The 22,491-nt window shown below is 41.7% G+C and overlaps 1 long non-coding RNA gene across 1 annotated transcript; it reads left to right on the forward strand.

The window, feature by feature from the left end:
- Nucleotides 1-1,154: 1,154 nt before the first annotated feature.
- Nucleotides 1,155-2,969, forward strand: LOC128817973 (uncharacterized). The gene is made up of 3 exons (XR_008440351.1): nucleotides 1,155-1,281; nucleotides 2,155-2,275; nucleotides 2,817-2,969. It is a non-coding gene; the product is annotated as an uncharacterized LOC128817973 (long non-coding RNA).
- Nucleotides 2,970-22,491: the final 19,522 nt, after the last annotated feature.

Below are 22,491 nucleotides of genomic sequence, written 5' to 3' on the forward strand. Positions count from 1 at the left end.
TTAAACCTAAAATGTCCTGATTGCCCTTGCTTCCTCAGAGATCCTGCTAAACCACAGCTGCAAAAGACACAAGATAAAAAGAAAGGCCACAGATTGAAATATTCAAGGATAGGAAATCTTTTATAATAAATTTTTTTTGAAGCTTTAACTGGATGACATCATCAGCCACCTCATTACCTGAGCTGGTTCCTACAGCAAGCCTTCTTTTTTTTCCTCCAGGCTTAGCCTGGTAAGTGATGATCCATAGGAAACACAGCAGTGCTACTGGAAAGACAGGGGAAACAATGACAGCTCAGTCAGCCAGGGGGTAGGGCAGCTCTGGTTAGGAACTAACAGTGCTCTACAGCCCTGGTGAGTATGGAAAGTATTCCCCATTTTCACAGAATCACAGAATATCCTAGTTGGAAGGGACCCACAGGGACCACTGAGTTCAACTCCTGGCCCTGCTCGGACATCCCAACAACCCCACCAATCCCATCCTGTCCCTCAGAGCATTGTCCAACCACTCCTGGAGCTCTGGCAGTTCCAAGCAGAACATGATGTCAGCAAAGGAAAACAAATGCATTTTGTTGGTGAGTTTTCAATAAAACTTAAAAGTATAATGAATGACCTCAATGCTCCAATGGTTTACTTTTTGTGATGCAGAGTTCCCCAAATCATTCAAGGGTAGACAGAATGTTAACTCAAAGCCCAACTTTCTCTCTGACTTGAGATACATCAAAGCCAGCCCCTAGTGCCCTGGATGGACAAGTCTGAAGAACATTCATAATGCACTTCTGGTGCTGGTGACTGGGAGAAATTTTACCCTCTCCAGTCAGGAGCTCAAGGCCTCCCACACTCTATCAGCCTCCTTTCAGGTGCAAGTGAAAGGCTGGGATGTGGGGTGTGTTCCTCAGGTTCCTCCATGTGCATCTCAACCTCTATTAGAAAGTACATCTTAGGAAAGAACAGAGTTTGAACCAGTTTTATCCTTCAAAATAACTCCACACAAAAAGCCTCTTGCCGAACAACATGGCTCCAGAAAGCTGCCCAAGGTCAAATGTGCTCCCTCCTTTAGTCACAAAACCAAGTCAGCACAACTGTGACTTCACCTCCTCAGCCACAGCAGATCCCCCAGGATGTGCCAGGGCTGCACCACTCATTGAGGGCAGGTTTTTAGTCTCAGCCTTACCTAAGCACAGAAGTTGGCTGAATATTCTGTTACCAATTACACAGAAATTTGGGTCAGTGATGGAGGAGAGAAGAGGAGGAAAAAAAGAGCTTGGTTTAAACAGCACCCAGGTTTGTCAAGTTAAAGAATAAAACCTCCTCTACTTACACTGCAGCCACTGCAGATCAGGAAGCAGAATGACTAAGCTCAGGTCCACAGTTATTTTCAAAGTAATTTGCTTTTCAAAAAGCTTCCCAGGTGTATCTGCAGGTCAGACCCTACTGCATGTGCCCTTTTAGATCTCGTGTTTTTATTGGCAGATGATTTTACAAGTACCTACTGCAATAATGCTTAAAAAAAGTAATGCATAAATATTTCTGCATACAATTAAACTAAAAATTAGTTCCCATCAAGGACACACATGCAGGAATGTGAAACAATAGCTGAACAGTGGAAGTGTGCAGGCATTCATTAAGTCACTACATAAATGCAGGAAGATGTGCCGCTGGAAATAATTTTTGCTCAAGGTCTCTAGTGAAGTTGTTTTAATGTAATTAATTCAGTGGGATTCAGAATAATAAAAACTGGCATAAAGCACTAATTCAGCTGAAGGACAACAAGCAGCCACAGACTGTGTATCATCCATAAACAAAACCATGACAGAGCTGGCACTGCTGTGCTGGGACAGGGTTAAGCAGCCCCTGCTGACTCACTGGGCAGCTCTGCCACCATCCCTGCCCAACAGGGGGGACAGCAAATGTCCCCTGAAAGTCAGGACCCAAAATACAATTCCAAGGGGGAACAAGAAAGGACTTTGGTAAGTTTAATGCTAGCTGTTTTTCTGTTTTAGTAAATAGCATGTCTTTCCCCTTGGTATTTGGATAATGTGACAGCATTGAGGAAGAATTCTGGCTGGTCTCAAATGAATAGGAGAAACCATTTCAGCCTCTCTTGTTAAAGAAAGAAGGCTCAACAGTCTCACACCCTCCTTCTTTCCTTCCAAGGAATCTTGTCATTTTATTGCCCAGCCAGCAGACCTGCCATAGCAGACATGAGGAAGATGGGAGAGCAGCAGCCAGGGGAAGATCAAACACCTCAGAATGGACTTCAGGCCCAACCAAACAGGTTTAATAATTTTCAGCACATTTTATTCCAAACAGCATGTAACCTATTTTAGGCCTCACTCTGAGCTGACTATAATTAACTGTAATTTGTACAGATTTCAATTTAATACATGAACTAGCTTGCTAAAAAAAAATAAATAAATAAAGCAGGGCAATTTTCAAAGTTAAAGAAAGTCAGAAACCCATTTATAAGTTCAAACATCAGACAAAAATACATTGTATATTGGCTCTATATAATAATCTTTCCAACATAATTCCAAGGTAAATATTTTAGAGGCTTTTATGGTGTCTCAAACTTAGCACAAAGACAGAATTTTATTTCATACACTGAAAAACTCAACTTCCCTTTAATAAAAATGCAGTTAATATTTGCTTTCTTAGCAGCAGTAGAGGCTTATATTTCAGAATTTGGCTGGGTTTGGGGTTTTTTGCTGTGACATAAAGCACAATTGTGTTTAGGCTCAAATGAGATCTCCAAATCTGGTGAGACCTGGCCTTATTTCCCATCTCCAATTCTGTTCTCTCCTGTTTTATTACTCAAGAAAACACCACCATTTTCAGCCTCCCCTTCCACTGCCACCCCCAGTGTCACACAAAATCCCAGCAGTGAAAATAAACAGAAGAAAGCTCTGTTTCAGAACCTCATGTGGACATTCCCCGAGGGGAAAAAACCCACAAGAATAAACTCTTACTCATTTACATCCAGGCCTCTCTTTTTTCCTCCCTCCCAGGCACTCTTATCTATGCTACAGAATTTTCTCTGCTGTAGGTATCACAAAATCCCTTTTACAAACAACATGGCAAAGAAAAACAGAAGAACTCCACAAGGTTTTGAATCAGAACTTGACATACTGTACAGTTTCAAATGGGTAAATCTGTCTGCCTTGCACCTCCCTTTTGCTGCTTTACTTGCATTTCTGTGCTTTGCACCCCTCCTTTGTTGGAAAGTTTTACTTCTGTTAACTCTTGAGACAAGACAGCCGTTTGTGGAGCAAAGAAGAATAAGCCTGTGAATTTTTTTTGTAAGGGAGGAAAAAAAGAAAAACTCCCAGTGCCCTTATCTGTATAAGCACCTGCACAAAAACACCCTTGGATTTCTCTCCAGCACATCCCTCCCATGCAGGCAGCCACATCTGCCTTGGAATTCAGCGACAGGCTATTGTCAAAGTTTTCCTGACTAATGCTGCAAAGCCTGGCTGTGAGCTAAGCTGCAGTGACTTCAATTGGAAAGCAAGTCTGATAGTTTTGCAGCGCTGTCCGGCAAGCCAAGAAAGAGATGAGGGATGGAAAGAGTGACGGAAATGGAATTAAGTAGTAAATGAGGTGACATTCAAGAAGAGAGAGACTATAGAAGCAAGGACACCATTCTGACTTGACACACTTCAGATAATGTAACTTCAAGCTGACAGAGCATAATAGTCTCTGATGACGTAAAAACAGAGTTAGGAGTACTTGGAAGTATTAACTTTTCCTGGGAAACTGTCATTCCTACAGCCCAGACAGAACTACTTTGCCTCTCCGCAAGTTAATTGACAGCATTTTGCTTTTGGCTTCCAAGAAAACTTTGTTCTTATTAGAACAGTTCCTTGCAGAGCAGAGTGAGCTCCCAGCACCACAGTAAATGAATAAATACAGTAAAAGCAGATGCAACTTCCACCTTTCAAGGCTGTTCAGAAAGTTTTGAATTCATTCAAACACGAGTAGGCAATGTCCAGCCAAGATCATCACGAAGCCGAGGAGAAACAAGCACAGCCCAAACTCACCAGTGGAGTATAAAATATGAGCAGAAGAGCATTGCAGAAGTGTGAGAGGGTTGGGCTCCAAAGCATCCACACCTCTGTGGCTCTGAGCTGAGCTCCCTACCAGCAACACAGAAACACTTAGGTGGAAAAACACCACCGGGATGTGCCTGAAAGTGCCAGAGGATGTGCACAAAAAAGCACCAAGCTCTGGTACTCCACAGAGTAAGTGAATTTCCAGCACACTGCAAGTGCAGAGAAATTAAAAGAAATGATTCAATGAGAGCCAGGGCAGAAACAGCTGCATGACCTCAGATGTGCCCTAATTCTCAGTTCCTTCCTTGTCCCTTGCAGCAACTTCAAACCACAAGAGAGAATCTTCCCCAAAGCTCCAGAGCTGTCCCAGCAGTTCACCTTCTGCTTCTGCTTCCACATCAGCCCTCTTAGACAGGGAGTAACCATGGGCTGACTGAAACATCCACTCACAGCAAAAGTGTCACCCCAAACAAATGAGAGGGAGTAGAGAGCAATAAAACAAAAACATCAGGAAAGAAATACAGCACTGGAATAAGAAAAGAAATCCCAAGGAAAGCAAAAAAGGATCCAGAGATAGGAACATCACAAGATACTTGGTGTGGTTGCTGGTAGAGGGGCAGAAGGTAGAAGGTAGGGCAGAATTATCCTTTTCTTGGAAATGCTATGATTGGGCTTTATCCAAAATGAACAGTGTTAATTGTTTACACCAGCAGCAATCGCTGTCATTGCCATTTTCAATTACTCCTCTTTGGTTTCCCTTTTTTCCTATTGTGGTGGCAGCTATTCCTTACCCTGAACAATAAAGAATACTCCTATTTCTGACTGTTTCTTATTTGTGCACTCAACGCACCACTCTCAAACACAGGGCTTGTCATAGGACAGGACCCCCACCAAGGACAAGCATGGGGGATTTCGGCCTTCTAGGAGCAACCACCAAGGAAAAAAGCATCTTTTAAAGACAGCAGCTATTAAAAAAACATCACTGGCCTTCAGAGCTTGAATCAGAGTTTTGCCTTTTTGACAGTTGACCAAACTAGTGCTACCTGTTCTGAATTCCAGCCACCCCTTTATCTCAACCAAGGTAAGATTTTTATCTTGCCAGCCTTTAGACTGATACCCACATAAATGCCTTTTCATCCAAGTCAAATGAGTTTTCAGCTGTTTTTCTGGGCTGTAGAGATTTACATACCATGTAACAGTGATGGCATTCCAGAACTGGGACAACAGACAGAAGAGCAGTGCCATTAATTCTTTAACATAGTACAGGTGTTTTTAAGGAAGGCAGAGGGGCTTTCTTTTTGAACATCCCAGAAAAACAGCATGCTTTTCCAATGATCATGTGGCTCTTGACAAGTTTCATATTTTGCCCAACCAAAACACAAGCCATGCTGACCACATCACTGTACTGAGGCTGGAAAATGGAAAACATTCCCCTTTCACAAATGTACTCCCAGGAAATAAATAATCACTCATTAAACACAGAAACACAAACAATGGCATTGCCTGTTCAGAGCTGGTTTGACTTGTCTCAATTTACAGTTTCTTTCTAAGTCTATCAGCTGAGTTCTCAGTAACTACACGTGGTTCTCTGCCCATTTTTAGTACCTGGAGCTGCCTGGTAACTCAAGTGCCTGAAGCTCTCTGATGTACTCACTCCTTTGAAGAAGCTGTTTAGAGGGAAGCACAAAGGAAAACGTGCAGCTTCTCAATCCTAGAATAGACATTGTAAAATCAATGGAGTCAACCACAACAGCAGTAAAGTATCACTTCAGTCCTCCTGGAAAATTCTGCTACTTCAACTTAAAATGCTAACAAGATCTGCCCTTTCTCCCAAAAGTCCAACTTTATCTTGAGTTTTGAAGGGGGAAAACCCCAAACAACCAAACACTGACACTACAAACGCATCCCAACCCAGCATGGGAAATAAACACAAAGTAAAGTTCAACCCTGTGATTAACCTTTGTGTCACTTGCCCGGTACAAGGGAGTTATAAAGCCATCTCGGCTGAACTTTGGCCTCTCAGATACAGCAATACACACAAAGTTAGAAATGACTGAACACTCATCATTCACCCACTGCCTCTCATCTTCAGCTCTGCCAAAGCTTCGTGTTAAGTTTCAAGGCAAAACAAGTTCTTGCCCCAACAGGCCCAGCTCATCCGGAGACTCCTCCTCTGTATTTCCCTGCGCCAGCTTCCTCGGGAGCCTGCGCAATTCAGAGAAGCAAAAAGTACCAAGCGCGGTCACTTCCAAAGCATTTCATGCCTCTCAAGGAGCGAGGTGGCCCCAGTAGGGAACAGCCTTCCTGCTGCTCCTGGGCAAAGCACCCAAACATCTCCTGCTCTGCTCGCTGGGACACGCGGGCAGAGGATGCTCAGGAATGAGGACTACAGGATCTTGGGGTCAAAAGGGAGGAAAAAGAGGGGAGAAGGGGAAGAACAGGGGAGAATAAGAAGGGAAAAGGAGGAAAAGAGAGGGAAATGGGAAAAAGGAGAGGAAAAAGGTGGGGGGGGAAGGGGAGGAAAAGGGGGGAGAAAACAGGGGAACAAAAGGAGGGGAAGGGAGGAAAAAGGGAGAGGGAAAAGGGAAAAATAGAAGGAAAAGGGGGAAGAGGGTCTGTTTGCTAAACTGCAGTTTGTTGTTGTGCTTCACCTATTGCAAAATTGGATAATAAACACAATCTCAGCGATCAGGAGAACAATTCCACCACTGATTTCAATCACATCCCAGTCTCTGCAGCCCCCCCAGATCTTCTCAAGAGGGGTAAAAGGGACACTCAGAGCTCAAGATGAGGTAAAATATCTCCTCTGAGACCTGGGAGAAAATCAAGCCTTGATTAGCATTGAAATCCTGTAGCTTTTCTGGAACTTTTTTTTGTGCAGTGTTTAAAAAGTTGTATTTTACCTGCAGACCTTGTTCAGAGATATAGGGATGCTGAACAATTACTGTTTGTGTAAGAAATCCAGGTGCAAACTACTGAATCCTAGATTGCATTTAGAGTCAGTGCAAAACCCTGACACACTGCTCAGGGGGAATTAATCTTAACCTCAGGCAAGAACTAAAGACAGGCCAGCTTTATCACCCTGGGGAGGTGCATCAGCTACTGAGGAAGCCTAGAGATGACAGCCATCCAGTATTTAAACTGGATGTTGGGGCAGATATATCCTACCAGAGGAGGTGGTTTTCTAACCCCATTAATCTGGTCTAGTGACTGGAACGTTTTTGGGAAAAATTTCAGGACTCCGTACAACGTAAAAGGTTTCAACTTGGCCGAAGCAATAAAAACCCCCACACAAAACCAACTGAACAGTCCTAGTTTTAAATATTCTACTAGGTCACATCCATTCCTAACCTACATTTCAGGGTTTTTTGTTGTTGATTTGGTTTTATAAAAGGTAAGTATAAAAAGCTTCACACATAGGGGATGAACAGCTGAATCAGGTGGATTCAGTGGCCTTAGGCACAAAAAAAAACAAAGCTCTGCAGAAGAACTTGTCCACATTAAGTTTTTTCCAGCACCGCTGCTTTCCTGTCAAATGTGGTTATCAAGACACACACAACTCGTTCTTTACCTCCAAATCCTGCCCTTTGTCCTGTGAAAGTTAAGTGCTCTCTTCTCCAAAAGAATGATGTGCTCTGTTGTCTGTCTGCATTTAACAAGGCATGTTAATCAAATATCACCAAAATTTTCTACAAAGAACCAAATATTGCCATAATTTGTGTGCCTTTTTTACTTTGTATCCCAAATTTACTTTCACACTTAGAATACTGATTAGTTTTGCTCCCATCTGACTACAGGGATAGGAATATAAGTGATGCTTGTGCTGCTATTCTGTTTTCTCAGCAGTCAGAATAAAACATTGCTGTCCTCCAGACACATCTCCTTCAGCTGCTGTCAGATATTCTGTGGAACCTATTTCTACATGGGCTTCTTTGGGCATCCTGGCGAGTCTGAGTAAAACAAGAAAGGCATAGAATATTCAATGTCAACTCTAAAATATGTAAAATTAAACCCTTCCCAGGGGTGCCAGGTGACATTCACCCTGGAAGGTATGAGCCAGCAGTTTTACCAGGTGAGGCAGAAGCACAGCGCTAATTCAGCAAGAGATGCCTTTGAGGAAGGATTACTTCATTCCCCTCCTCTACACTGGTTCCCAATTGGAATGATGTAAAAGCCACACTATTCATAAAAGACAACAGCCAAATGAAGTGTCAATACACAAATACACAGTGCAGGAAAAACAGGGAGGCAGAGGGACATCTCCCTCTTTTCCCACAGCTCTGCCTCCTGATGAAGAACATCTACAGTAGAGCAAAATATGGGAAAAAACCCAATCAAAATAAGCCAAACAAAAATAGTCCCACAAATTTAATAGAAGATTAAGAAAACCCCTACAGAGCAGCTCATATTAGAGAAGAGGCATTTTAGAGCACCTCAGAAACACAGAGAGATGGTTTTCAGAGCTCACAAGGGCCCCAGAGGTTTCTTTTCCCCTCTCCCCCACACCTAATCTCTCCCAGTTGCACATGATGTAAACAAATGAGGCTTAGAATACAACAAAACAATTGTGTGAAAGAACAACATTTTTCTTTTTTTTTATGAAAACTAAAAGGCAGAGGGGGAGGGTTGAAAGCAAGCAAACCCTCCTGGATCACATTTTTGCTGCAATGCAAACCAGCTCCTTGTTCCTCCACAGCAGAGACACCCAGGCCGGACCTTCTACCCCACTGCATTTGGGATGGCAACAGGAATATTCCCATTTATGCACAGCTGGAGAAGGCACTTAAAACCTCAAGAGCAGTGATACACCACGGGTGTGGAACTCACAGCAGCACCCATAAACCTGCTAAACCTCCCCAGGATAAATGATCTCAGCAGCAGCCAACCCAAAACACCAGACATCAAAGTCTGTGCACTGACAAATAGCTGGTGAAAGAACTACTCCAAGAGCTCAGAGGTGTGGATTTGTAACAGTCCTGACAGAAGGTAAAACCACAGCTCCAGCAACAAAATTAACTCTTTGATCATAGGAAAAAGATATCTAGGGAACAGCACAGCCCACTGAAACAAAAATGATTAGAAGAAAAACTGATCACCTAAACCACAGAGTTGATAGCAAAAGTTTAAGTAGGAAGAAATGGAGGAAAAGGTCACCCTGTCTGTGACTTGAAGATTTAAACAGAAAAGCAATCAGTAACAAAATATGGCACTCGAATTCATAAACGTATTAAATCACCTCTCAGCAATCTTAATTACTGACAGGAGTGATTCCTTATTAATTGATAGGGCACCCTCAACTCAAAGACAGTAGTAAAGAATTTTGATACACAAGGTTTGTCCCAAAGCTTATGTAAATTTATATCATACCCATCCACTCCCGCAAGTCCACAAAGGTCAAACAACAGAGCAACACAGTTCTTTGGCCACTGTGGCAGCAACTTAAAAACAAAGCAATAAAAGCAGGTAAGCAAGAGATTCTCCTCCTAATGAACACAATAGAAAGTATCTTTATTCATAAATTTCCTTCATTTTAAAGAGAACCCTGAATATGCATCTTGGGTATGCAATGTGAGGCTAAAATTCCACTCAATTTCTGTGCTATTAAATACAACTAAGGGATTTGATGAGGCTCTGGAAATATATCATATATAGCACTGAAGGGATCCTGCAGTTAAAGAGGAGGATTCAACCTCCTGGCACTTCTCAGAGATGAGCCACTCAATCATTCCCAGCACCAGCAGTGCCCCAAACTATGTGTGCCCACAGCAGAATCCTGCTGTTCACATCTACATTTATGTATGTGCCCTGCAATGACTTACTTTATATTTATATGAATATAAACAAAACGTGGGATTCAGTGTGGGCACAAACACTATTTGTAGAAATTGAGGTTACGTTTAGAAACTCTGATCTGCAATTACCTCATTCTCATGTTCTACACTGAAACCACATTCACATGTACAGTGCACAAACCTGTTCCCAAACTCACCCAGAATTAAATCAAATTGCTACATTACCAAATTCCAGCTTACAGGTTTCATATTTTTTGAATAGGCTAAGCTAAAGGCTAAGCTAAAATGAAAACAAGAGGCAGGTGAGGATTCCCTACACAGAGCTGTATTTACTGCTCAGATGCTGAGTATATACTTAAGGAACACCCTTCCTACCTTCTAAAATGGTAGAAATAAAACCAGATGTGTGGGGAAGATGTTCAGAACACCTCCTAGGGGAAAATAAAAACACAAACACAAATACTATTTCATTGATTCACCTGAGAATCGGAACTTATTTCATTTCCAGACACCCACATTGAAGCCATGAATCACCACACCTCCTGGCTGGAAGCCAGTGCTGCAGCTTCTGTTTCCATGACAATCCTGATGCCTCCCTGCTCCAGAGTCTTCCTATCAAGGTATTCATTCAAAAACAAACAAGGGAGGACTGCGTGCCAAGTGGTGACTCAAGAAAATGCTATAAAATGCTCATACAAAATTGCAGATTTGCTGAAAACACAGTTAGGAAACAGCCAATCCATCACAGGAGCTATTTCTGCAACAGGACATGGCTGAACTTCCTGAGTACCTCTCTCTGGATCAAAACTTTCCCTGTGTAGGCTTCCCCTCTTCTCATGGCAGCTAATGCAGAAGAAAGGTAATTTTTAATATTTTTTATTATTATTTTTGCTTGGACATCTGTTTGCTTCTCTCTGAAAGGATACATTGTTATCCACATGCATCCTGACCCAGCTACTAATCTTCAATTCAGCTTAAACTGTTCCCAGTTTGAAATCCTTGACATTACAGGAAGGAACGGGACCAACTCCTACTCACTCATATGAAAGATTTAATAAAACATGCCTGTTCTGGTCTTCTGACTGTTTTTTCCTGGATTTTACAAGAACAAAACAAGCTTAATGCACAGGTGAAATATATAGTTTTGGTATGGCCTTCTTAAGAAAAATCAGGGTGATGTTTCAAGCCTCAGACATGATATATGAAATCATTCCCATGAGGAAACACAAAATTCTGTCTTTTCAGAGAGAATTTCACCCATTCTCAAAGAGCTCATCAGTTGAATGAGAGGTTTCTGCAAAGTGCAGCAATTTTAAATCAAACACAGGGTTACTCCAGATGAATCTCCTTCAAAATACAACTTTCACTTCCTCCAACTGGTGAGGACATGAGGAAGTCAGCAGCACTCTCAAAAGGAGATACATTTTGGAGGATTTACATTCTATATTAAAATTATGCTGATCATGCACTAATGCAGAGATGCTCCCTTTAATCACAAGTCTTCGGTCTCATCCAAGCAACCTGGGCAAGTTTTCCAGAGCAGTGGCAGAAACAGCATCTCAAAAAACACAGTGGCAGAAGGGAAACTGTATCTGCTGGGAGCACAGCATGGTGACAGGCACAGAGCCCACACACAAGCCTGTGGAAATAGTCAATGGGAGCAATAAAAATGAAATAAAGCTGACAATTCCCATTATAGTCCCTATCTCCACACTACATGGGAGCACCACAGCCTTTTAAATGCACTTATCCCAACCAGGAGATTCTGTGCTACCATTCCTGCTGTACAGAAACAGTCAGAGAAGTTGAGTTTGTCTGGGTAACAGAGAGAACTTAGGTAAGTGAATAAAGCAGGCTCAAAATTAAGGCCTCCTAACTGGAGTGCAGGGACCACTCTCCCAGTCCAAGTTTCTCTATGCCAGCACAGACCATGGCAATTAAAAATACCTGAGCATCCTCCAGCGTGTCTTTAACCCACACTGTAATGCGGCCTGGGGCTCAGGGGTGTCCTGAGCACTGTGGGTATCCCAGGTAGCGCTGGGCTGATGGGTTCAGCCTGTCTGGGTCCCTCAGGCTCGGCTCCCAGCCACAGGAAAACTTAGCAAGCAACTCTGGAGTGATTTCAGCTCTGGTGAATTCAGCTCTCAAGTGATTTCAGCTCTGAGCTCGCTAAGTGCCCCAGGCAGACGCAGGGATAGAGCGAGGAGAAGGCTCTATGCGGTTCCATAGCAGTGTCCTTTCATTTTGGCTCTTGTGAAAGGGTGCAGTGACAGCTCTTCTGCCTAACTGGGCAGAGATGGGGGTTGATAGAGGGTACCGGGCTGTAGGGAATTGTCCAGTGGCCAGGGTTGAGGAGAATACGAGCTATAGCCTTACAGAGAGATAACGAGGGTCCAAGGGTGGAAGAGGGGCTGCTTTGGTCCACTCATCATGACTATGCATTTCTTATCTTAGCCAGGGAGGCCTTGCAGGGCCTCTGCCTGCTACACCACTGAGCAAGCAGATCCAAATGAGCCGGTAGCGTGTCACCTGGCAGGCAAGCAGCGCACTCCCTGTCCTCCACGGGAACTCGGGAGCCTGGCAATGGCAGGACAGGAACACCGTGCTGTGCCACGCCCCGCTCCGCTGGGCTACGCTCACTTTGCCTCAAGCCCTTGAAATTAATTTCCATTATGGCAGTAAACACCACTTAGCTGACATAAGTTGTTTATTTGCCATGTAATTGTCTTCAGAGAGTTGCAGTGTCATTCCTCCTCATTATAAAGGGCCCTGCAGTTGTCTCTGTACAAATCAGTGTTGCCCAGGGTTTCACAACAACCCCCATGGACTCCCCCCCTCTAATTATTAATAGAATTTAATACCTTCGCCTCAAAACGATCTGCTCTTCTCCCTGGGAAAGGCACTTCTGTTGCAAGTCCCTTTTTGCACAGTTTTGCAGCAGAAACACATCTGGCCCTCATTAGAAGCATAATAAGGTACAGATGAATGTGTTCTCACTAAAAAATGCATAAAATTCACACTAAATAATGAAATTGCCCTTTCAAAAGGAGGCTAGTTCATTCAGACACTCCAAAAATCTCCCCAAAACCATAAAAAAAGCTTCCTGTAGCATTCTGAAGAATTTCACCTGAACACCCCCAATCCACTGCCCTGCAGGAAAGCCCTGTTTGTAAGAAACCAACAATTAGCACTGCTCTTACTCTTTACTTCTTCTTCAGAGCCTGAAAACTGCTTTGGCTAGAAACTCTCTCCTATCAAAAATAAAGAGCTGATAACATCAGAGACAGCCCTTAAGGCCTGGTAACTGAGAGCACCAGATCCACATGAGTACATGTGCTACCAAAAAAGCCTAATAATCCAAACAATTTCAGTAGATCTGCTAGATTTAAAGATTAATGTTTTATATAATTCAATATATACTCTTTTAGAATTTCAGCCATGGCTTCTCACAGCTAAAATTACATGGGGGGGGAAAGGACAAAGCAGTTATCATCTTATCTTACAACTTCATATCATCTTATCATAAAACTTACAGCTTATCTTATGACTAGCAAGAACTAGGAACACATTGGTTGGCTGGTCAAACCTTTTGGGATTTGCAGGGCTGGGGTAGAATTTTGCATATTTGGTCTTTGTATCTTTTTTCTTTTCTTTTAATGATATGCTCTAAGCATTCGGGAAGTAAGAGAAGTTTTGTCTCCTGTATCTCCATATTTGATGACACTTGGAGATATTTAGTAAGTGTAGAATCCTCTATTTAATTGTCAAAATGGATGTCAAACCTTGAGGGCATCACGTCTCTAAGCCCACTTTAACCACACAAATATGTTTGATTAGTGAACACAGGGTTTAAGAAAAATACAGAAACCACATCCACTTGACTGTCACAACCTGCAGACATTGAAAAACATATGGAATAAAGATAAAAAGCATTCTGATTGGTAACAAAATATTCCTGAGAGTTTACAAAGTCCAATGGAGCACTGGAAAGAGCAGGGAGAATAAGTGTTTCCGGAGAGCAACATACAAACACTTTCCCTTTAGTAGGGAATTTGAAACATGTTCAGACAAATGGGTTTTGCCACGTATCATCCTGCCGAGCTTTTTAAGGCCTTCCAGGTGTGCTGCTATACCTGCATATTAAGGAACTGCCAGGTAAAAAGGAATGCTTTTTGCATTTGTGAGCAATGCTCACAGTACACTGCTCAAAAAGGGGTTTCTGTAGTTTGCCCCTCATAGTATTAAAGGTCAAGGATGGCAAGGAGCCAAAAATAGCTGTTTCCTTTCCACAGAAAACAAATGTACTGAGCTGTCCACCCACATTTCAGGCAGCTGGGGAAGATTTACAGTATGGAAACACAGGCTAAAGAGGGTAATCCTGCAACAGGAGTACTGCAGCAGATCCAGGCACAAGAAGAGCTATGGCTGAAGGTTTCTCTCAGTCAGAAGAGTTCTTAGTTGGCTATGAAAATGAACAAAATTCAGAACAACTTCTTCAGTACAGTCCCTTCACTCCAGTCAGGAAAAAACACAACCCAAAACTCAGGCAAACACCCAAATCCTGAAGTGTTGTTTGAATGTTGTTTGAAGGGTCAGAATGAGAACTTCCAAACAGCCAAATTAAAAAGAATAAAACAAAACGCACAATCAAAAAAAAAAAAAAAAAAAAAAAACAAAAAAAAAAAAAAAAAAAACACCCAAACAAGCCTTTTTTAGAGTTACTCAGAACTGAGAAAATTCTGTGCAAATGGCTGTAAAGGAGGAAATGAACATTTTCTGGTTTAATTTATTACCAGCACTATAATGACACCAGCAGGATTTTTGCTAGAAAATGACATTAACATCACAGAGAGCATTCTGCAGGTCAAGTGTCCCTGCTCAGTATTTCAAGCTCTAGACTAATTTTTGGTTTGACACAGGAAAGGCTTCCCTGAGCAGCTTTATTTCCCAACGACTTCAAACGATTACAGTTTCTCACCTCTATGCTTTTGCTTTTCCAAGTCCAGAGTGGAGACAGCTCCCTTATTATCTCACAGCACTGTTAGCAGATCAATAATTGCAAAATCCTGACTTCATCAAATCAAACGTGCTGTAAGTAACTGTGTGAACTTTCTGTAGCACTTGAGCTCTCTCAATACATGGTTTTACCCCTCTTCTGCCAGTCAACACTGTCCTCCACCAAATGAACAGCACAAATTCAGCTCATCCCACATCACACACACAGGGGCTGAGAAGCCGAAGGTTGTAATAGATGTGGGTGCTGCAAAAATATTTCATTTTTAAATCCCTATCTGCAATTTGGTTTGGTTCAAATTATTTCCAAAGTCATAATCCCAACTCTTCAGAAATAATTTTGCTTTTCAGTTATCTGGGAAGAAAGCCAGCCTTAGCAGGAATGGCATAATGATGTCAAGAGAAGGGACAACTTTGTCAGAGGCAAGAAAATTTACCTTCAGTTTACCATCACCTCTAACAAGGTGCTTCTTGCTCAAATCAGAGATTCAGCACTGTGCTGGTTTATGGAGCAAAAAATAATTTTTAAAAAGTGTCTAGGGATGAAATACACTTCTTACAAGTGGAGTTGAGAAAGGAAATAGTGAGCCAGGAATAATCTGAGGTATTACTATTAATCACTTGCACAGCAGCACGGTTTGAAATAAATTATTTATGGGACTTTCTTTCAAACAGTGACTAAAATTATTTCCAAGACCAACAAAGCTGATGCAGGCAAGATGATGGGTCTCCTTCCTCACCTGAGGCTTACAGTGAAGCCTTTCAGCCTTATCCTTCAGGGCACATCTCAAAACACAGAATCTCACAAAATAAGGTTATTGCACGAGCAGAATTAGGCTGCAAAGGACCCAGGAGCATTCCCCTCCCACATCCTCTTGCAAGGCCTGCCCTGAAATGGAAATCAGCAGTCCTTTATAGACTTGCTCCATCTCTCCCCAGAGGGGTTGACAATTAAGCAGGGCAGGCAAGGCCCCACAAAGCCTCTCACTTTGTCAAAGCAAACTTCTTTCCCAAAGGATGGCAAGGACACATTGCCTGCCCAGGAGGGGCAGAGGACTCATTTTAACAAGCTTACAGCACATAGTAGAGCCACAAGTTTCATTCCCAGTATTTACAATTCTACTCTGTTTTGGAGAATACATAAAAATTATTTTTTCACTGCATTTAATTCTTCTCCCACCTGTTCCAATCACCATCTATTTCAACTCTCACAAATCAACTTCAGGTATTTTTCTGCCTGCATTTAGGAGCATCAGAAATACCAAAACACAAAGCAACTCAGAAAAGCCCTTAGCCACCTCTGACAAGAGTCAAGCCACATTGCTCAACCCCCTTAAATAATGAAGTCGAAATCTGAAAAGAGACAATACAGTTTGAAGCTTTTAAAGTGCCAACAGCATCTCCAAACGGACTTTTTAGGGTACACAAAGATACTTTATTCCCTACAATCTCTGTCTGCAGTGAACAAGGCATTTTTGTGCCTCCTGTAGCTTGTTACCTTCTCCCCAAGCACTTCAGTTTTCAAGAGGGAAGCATCACCCATAGCATCAGTGAGTCCCCCTAGAATATTTTTTGTTTATCCTTTAGTCTGGCCAAAACACCCTTCACATAAGATCCTTCATCGATCTCTAACTTTTCTTGCTAAAACTCTTTCAGAAGTGTTCTTGTCTCTCCACTAAAATAAAAAAATAAGCCTCTTGTCACTCCTCTACCCCTTTCTGACAGCCTTCTAAACGTCCTCCACTGATTTTCCCTGCAAGCTTTCCCTTGCTCTGGGCAAAGCCCTCCATCTACTTCTACTTCTCTTCTCATGCCCAATATTCCTTCCTTCCAGGCTTTTGAAAACTCCATATTGCTAAAAACTTCACAGCTGTGCAATTTGCACTGTCTAGCACTATTTACTGACAGTAAATAATCAAATTACTAACTTCTGGAACCATTTCCATTACATGCCATCCACAATGCTAAAGCTTCGGGTGAAGTTTCTGCAGAGAAGATTCCATGCTCTGGAACTTTCTCCTTAGCACAAACACTCCCACTGAAGCAGCAGTTAGAATGCCCGCTTGATGTTTCACCGGGAACTTGAGATGACAAGTACTCTCCCCAAGAGCTCAAAGTAATCCCTGTCTCAGGATAATAGAAGTCATGCCAGAAGAGATGTGGGGGGGAAATATCCCACCACCCAACCAAAGTTTGTGAGTTTAAAAAGTAGGGATCATGAACCAGCCAGGAGCAGAACTGGGCTCATCACGTTTATCAACTTTGAAGTATCACCTAAAGCCAGGCATGGCACAAGATGACATTTTGCAGTCATTCCAATAAAACCTTCCCTTCCCAACGAAATTCTGATTTATGACCAAGACTGCTACTCCAACCAAGCTTTGAAGTGTGTGAGAGGTGCTTTCTACTACTGAAGATTAAAAGAAAAAAGCAGAGTTAAAACTATTTATCCTCTAAAGGAGGGTTAACCCCCTTTATTTTCAGCCTAGCAAGAGAAAACAGGAAAAGGCACCTCTTCTAGCCCAAAATCTTAGAAGGGCAGAGACAGAAGTCGTTCTCTGCCTTTTCTTGGCAATGTCCAGAGGCAGGAATGTGTGGTGGTGCAGTCATTGAGGACTTCACTTAAGAAACACTCAGGACAGCAAATTCCACCTTTATGAGCCACACAAAGGAGCTGATTCAAGGGGGTTGGGGGAAGTTCGAATCATCTGCAAACGACACAGTCGAATTTACTGCTCCCCAGATTCCAGTCTGACACTCTTCCTGCTCCAAATATAATCGCCAAAATCTGATTTCAATAATTTGTAAATACATGTGGAAGCTCTTCCCCATCTGCAGGTTAATTGGTGACTCATTTCACAGCATTGCTGAAGGATTTATGCTCTTCCCTTCTTACTGCTGCTGAATTCATCACTCCATTCTGCTGCGCCAGTAAGCTTTTCCACGCCAGCACTGGCTCATCTGTTGCCATAGCAGCCACTAGAAACAGAATGCAACGTTAACAAAAGATTATTCGCCCCCTCCCCCCCGTAATTTATTTATATGCAAGTAACCCACTGAGAGCTGACAATAGCAATGACTTGTCATTCACTCTACAGCAAAAGGTTTTTTTTTACTTTTTTTCCACACATGTGCTACCAAAAATAATTAAAATTCCTCTGAAGGGGAGAAAAAAATCCTAAACTGTTTAGGATTAAGGAAATGCAGTAGCAGATCTATATAGGATGCTGATTTGGAATTAGAGCTTGGAAGAAAGAGGCTTAACACATACACTGCTTGAATATCCCTCTCCAGAAAGCTTTTCACTATTTTCAACAGCACCATTAGAACCATTGAGAGGCTAAACCATGGAAAAAACCTAATTCCAAGTATTTATATCTAACTAAAAACCTATGGGAAAAGGAAAGCAAGCTAACTAGAGAAAGACAAAGCCATTTGAAAGGTACCTGCTCCTGATGTGCCCGTTACCAGCACAAGTTGAATTCAGCTGTTGAGTTATTAATTCCTGTAAGAACTGCTTGGGTAAAAGGAGCTGTTTACAGATCGTGAGAGACAACAGTTAAAGTTAATTATATCCTGGTTCAGGTGCCTCTGGTGTCTCAGAAAACAGACCAGATGGCAGGACCCACCATTCCGGAGCAAAGCTCTCTGCCTGGCCACATCCATGGCAAAACCCTGAGCTAGATACAGAACCTGGAAGAGAGTTCTGGTCAAAACATTCCAGGTCACCTCCAATTCGTTGCCTCCCAGGTCTAGAAGATCTGGTATCTCACACACATCTCTAAGATATCTGCAGCCTATGCCAAACCTTGGAATTTAATACCAAAATGAGAAATCCCAGTATTTTCAAGGCATAATGGCCACCTTGGCTGAAAGATCTTATGCTGCCTTTAAGTGGATTTAGAACTTAATATATTAAACAAATTGTAAATTAACCAACACTAAAAAAGGAAGAGTGGAACATTAAGAGAAATCAGAGCAGAACACTAAACAATGCTTTAGGTAAATGTATTCACAGCGTGTGGTTTGTGGTTCTTAATGGATTGCTACAAACATATACACACAGTCCTACGCTATTGTGATGCAGTTCTTCCAAAGACAACGCGGACTAGAGGCACACCTGGTTTTCAGCTCCAGTAAAAATTCATAAAGATGTATCAGTTTAAGGCAACTGGCCCATGAAACTCACGATTTTGGTCTTCTTTTTAGAATGGGAGCAGGAACAGCCCTTCAGACACCTTTAGTTTGCAATAAATGACAACTCAGATGTGCCTGGTGCCTCCTCATGAGGACACGTGCAGGGCAGTGCTGGGAGGCACCAACCTACAGTGGCATCACTGCAAAGCATCTTCGGGTCTCCTGCTCTGCAGATATCCAATGCATATCAAGAAAAATGAGAGAGCACCATGCTCAGCTAAATTCCATCGCATCCCTCATCGCTATTCTCCATCAAAGACTTTACAATTTAAATCTAAGGGGCAAGTCAGCAATACTGGCTACCAACCTCCACCCCAAATTTCTCATAAAGAGAGGATAATATTTATTCTATTTATTTTTCCAGCCATCACATACAAGGTGGTCACTTATAGGAATCTGATTCCAGGGAAGGCAATGGATTGAAACCTCATTACAGAGAACCTCTGCAAGAGAGATGGGAGTACTCCACTTCCTGCTCCACCATAACTGCAAAGCCATAACCGCAAAGTTTTATGTATTTTCTGTATGTACTCTGCAAAAGAACAAAATAAGACGTAGCCAAACAGTCAGGATTTAAAATACCAGGAAATAAAAAATATAAAAATAAAGATGCCAAAAGACTTTGGAAAAAGGATTAGTTATACGTGACTCCTGCAGCTTAACCACCACAGATTGTTGTTGTTAAATCATCTTAAAACTGGAAGCTGCAGCAGCCTGTTAAGCAGCATTCAAACAATTTAAAGCAGTTTTACAGCTAAAGTAGTTCTTCGTGAGCTTCTTTATACCATATATATATATTAAAAAAAAAAAAAAAAATATATATATATATATACATGAAAGAGTAGTATTTAAACTAAAGAACAAGGACCTGAGAACTAGAACATCAACTGTCTTATGCTGGGGAGCAATTCTCTATAAACGTTTATTTGGCGAAATCTCATGAGCCAGGTGTAGGTAACTGAGTGATTGACTTCAGTTAAATATCTGTGTTTTAGATTAAAAAACAATCCCAAAATGAAGTGACACCAGGACAGCCCTTGGCAGACAATGCCTCAAAACAAGGATGATGCTGCAAAGTTGAATACATTTTAAATATCCGTCTGGGAATAAACAGAGAATGAAAATAATCATTTGCCAGCCCAGAAATTCAATTTTTAGGTGGAACAATTTCTATACTTTGCTTACAGCTCCCTTTGGAACATTCTGCAGTTATTAGTCTCCCCATTATTTGATTCTAAGTATCAAATATGCAACATATGAATTAAAATACTCCCCAAAGAAAATGAGTGTTATCGTGGCATACCTTCTGACTGATCAATTTCCTAAACAGCTCAATTAGAGAAAGCCTTTGAAATGCCAGATGAATTTGGGATGATTAGTTTGCCAATAATCAATGCTTTCATATCTGCTGGAGCTTTTAAAACCCGAAGTGTGCTGTGCAAAATCATAATGGAGGAGCTGCTGGAGGTTTATGTTTGAAGTAATGCAGAGAAACATTTGATTCCGAGCCTCCAGGCTCCATTTTCCGAGACTCACTTGGTTTTATGAGCAGCTTAGAGCCTGTGCTGAGCATTTCTACACACACAGCAGGAGGAAAAGGGCACGTGGGAACCCTCACTTGTAGCTGCAGATCAGGGAGGAGGAACTTCATGCAATAAACAAAAATTATTGCAAGCCCCAGAATAAACAAGTATTTGAAGCTGAAATAAGCATCTGATCCAACCCACAATCTCACCTTTGCCCAAGTCAGAGTTTATTTTGATGTCACCAACAGCAGCTGGAGGAAAGCCAAGAAAGAAAGGAAATATACAGATTTTTTTCCCCAAGTAATAATTCAAAATTCTTTTCTATGAGCTCTGTGTGCCCAGTGCTTCTCTGGTCTTTGAATATAAAGTTCTCCTGAAACTTTCAGTGGAAGCAGAAAGCAATGCTAAATTTCAAGACAATAATGAGAATTCTCCCCTCAATATATATCCTTGTTCTATTTTTTCTGTAACTGAGGACATCCCTTTGCATCATAAATTGCCACCACTGTTTTGCTCTAACAACCAGGGAAAACAAATCATAACTACAACATGCTAAAAACAGAGACAGGTCTCCAAAGTTATTAATTTAAAAAGTTCATCTTGCTTAAAGTATTTGCTGTAAGGCATAAATTATTCTATTTTTTAAAAAGACTTTTAATGCCATGATTTATTCAATGTGGCTATAGGGTGAAACACTGAGTCTCCAAAAACACTGAAACGAAGTGGACTACTGAAATCTGCTTCCAATACACACAAACACACATTTCACTAATTTAATAATCTAATAACCTCAGTAAAACCTAAAGACACTCCAGGATGCAGCACTAAGGAAGAGTAAATACAATATTCTGGCTCTATTACCCGTTTTCATTTGTGCTTGCCAAATGCACAGGGCCAATTCCAAACAGCAATACACATAAAGTAGGCTGTTCTCAAAGGAATTCAAAGAGACAAGTATGCTCTTTTGCAATTCAATAACCCACTTTTTCTCACGCTCAAATGGTGACCTCCTCTTAAATACACAAGTTGCTGAAGAGAAGGTACAGCCAAAATCCAGCATTTGTCAGATAAAATAATCTATATTTAAAGAGGCAAGACCAGACAAGAAGCTTCAAATTTTTGTTCTAATAAAAGGAGAAAGGTGGAAAAACGGAACTAGAGTTGTGGCCTGAACTCATACAGATGTTCAACATCTCTTGATGAGTAGAGGAAAGTCAGCACAGTGGAGTCACTCAAACCTGGCAGGTTTCTGACTGAAACTCTCCCTCATCACTTGAGCTATAAATGTTCTTCCTGCTCAGACTGAACCCAAACCACTTTTTTTCCCATATGTTATCGTGGCGAAGTCATTTCTATATAGTGCAACAACAGAAATGGGGAAGAACTATGAAGTTTCCTGTTCAGAAAAGAAAAGGAAATATACAAATCTTAAAAGGTAACAAAGAAGAATAACCAAGCATGGGGAAAATGCCCTTTTACTCCTAGAAGTACAGAGCAATGGTATAATTGACAAAATGCAATAATATCCTGGTTTACATCCCACTTCAGCTCAGCATATGCTTCAAGTTAAATCTATGCACTCCCTCGAACCCATGGGGCCGTGCTGATGGCTCAGCAGTGTTGGAGCACTGTCCTAAATCAAGTGCATCTGCAACTTCAGTGAGTAGTGGGAACGAAGCAAATTGTTGCTGAAATGTTTGGCTTTCTGCACCTCCAGAAGTGTGAAGGCTTGTAAAGGGAGCTGAGCAAAAACCCACTCACTTGAAAGCTTTCCCTTTCCCATGAAGTCAGCATAGCTCATCCCCAGAGCTGGAAAGGGCTGAGCCTGGAGCACAGCCTGGGCTGGCCAGATTCTCTTCTACTTCGATAAACCAGACAAAGGATTTTTAAAAATGCATTTTTAAAAACAAGATG

The sequence above is a fragment of the Vidua macroura genome, chromosome 22, assembly GCF_024509145.1.
Source record: "Vidua macroura isolate BioBank_ID:100142 chromosome 22, ASM2450914v1, whole genome shotgun sequence".
Classification (NCBI taxonomy): domain Eukaryota; kingdom Metazoa; phylum Chordata; class Aves; order Passeriformes; family Viduidae; genus Vidua; species Vidua macroura.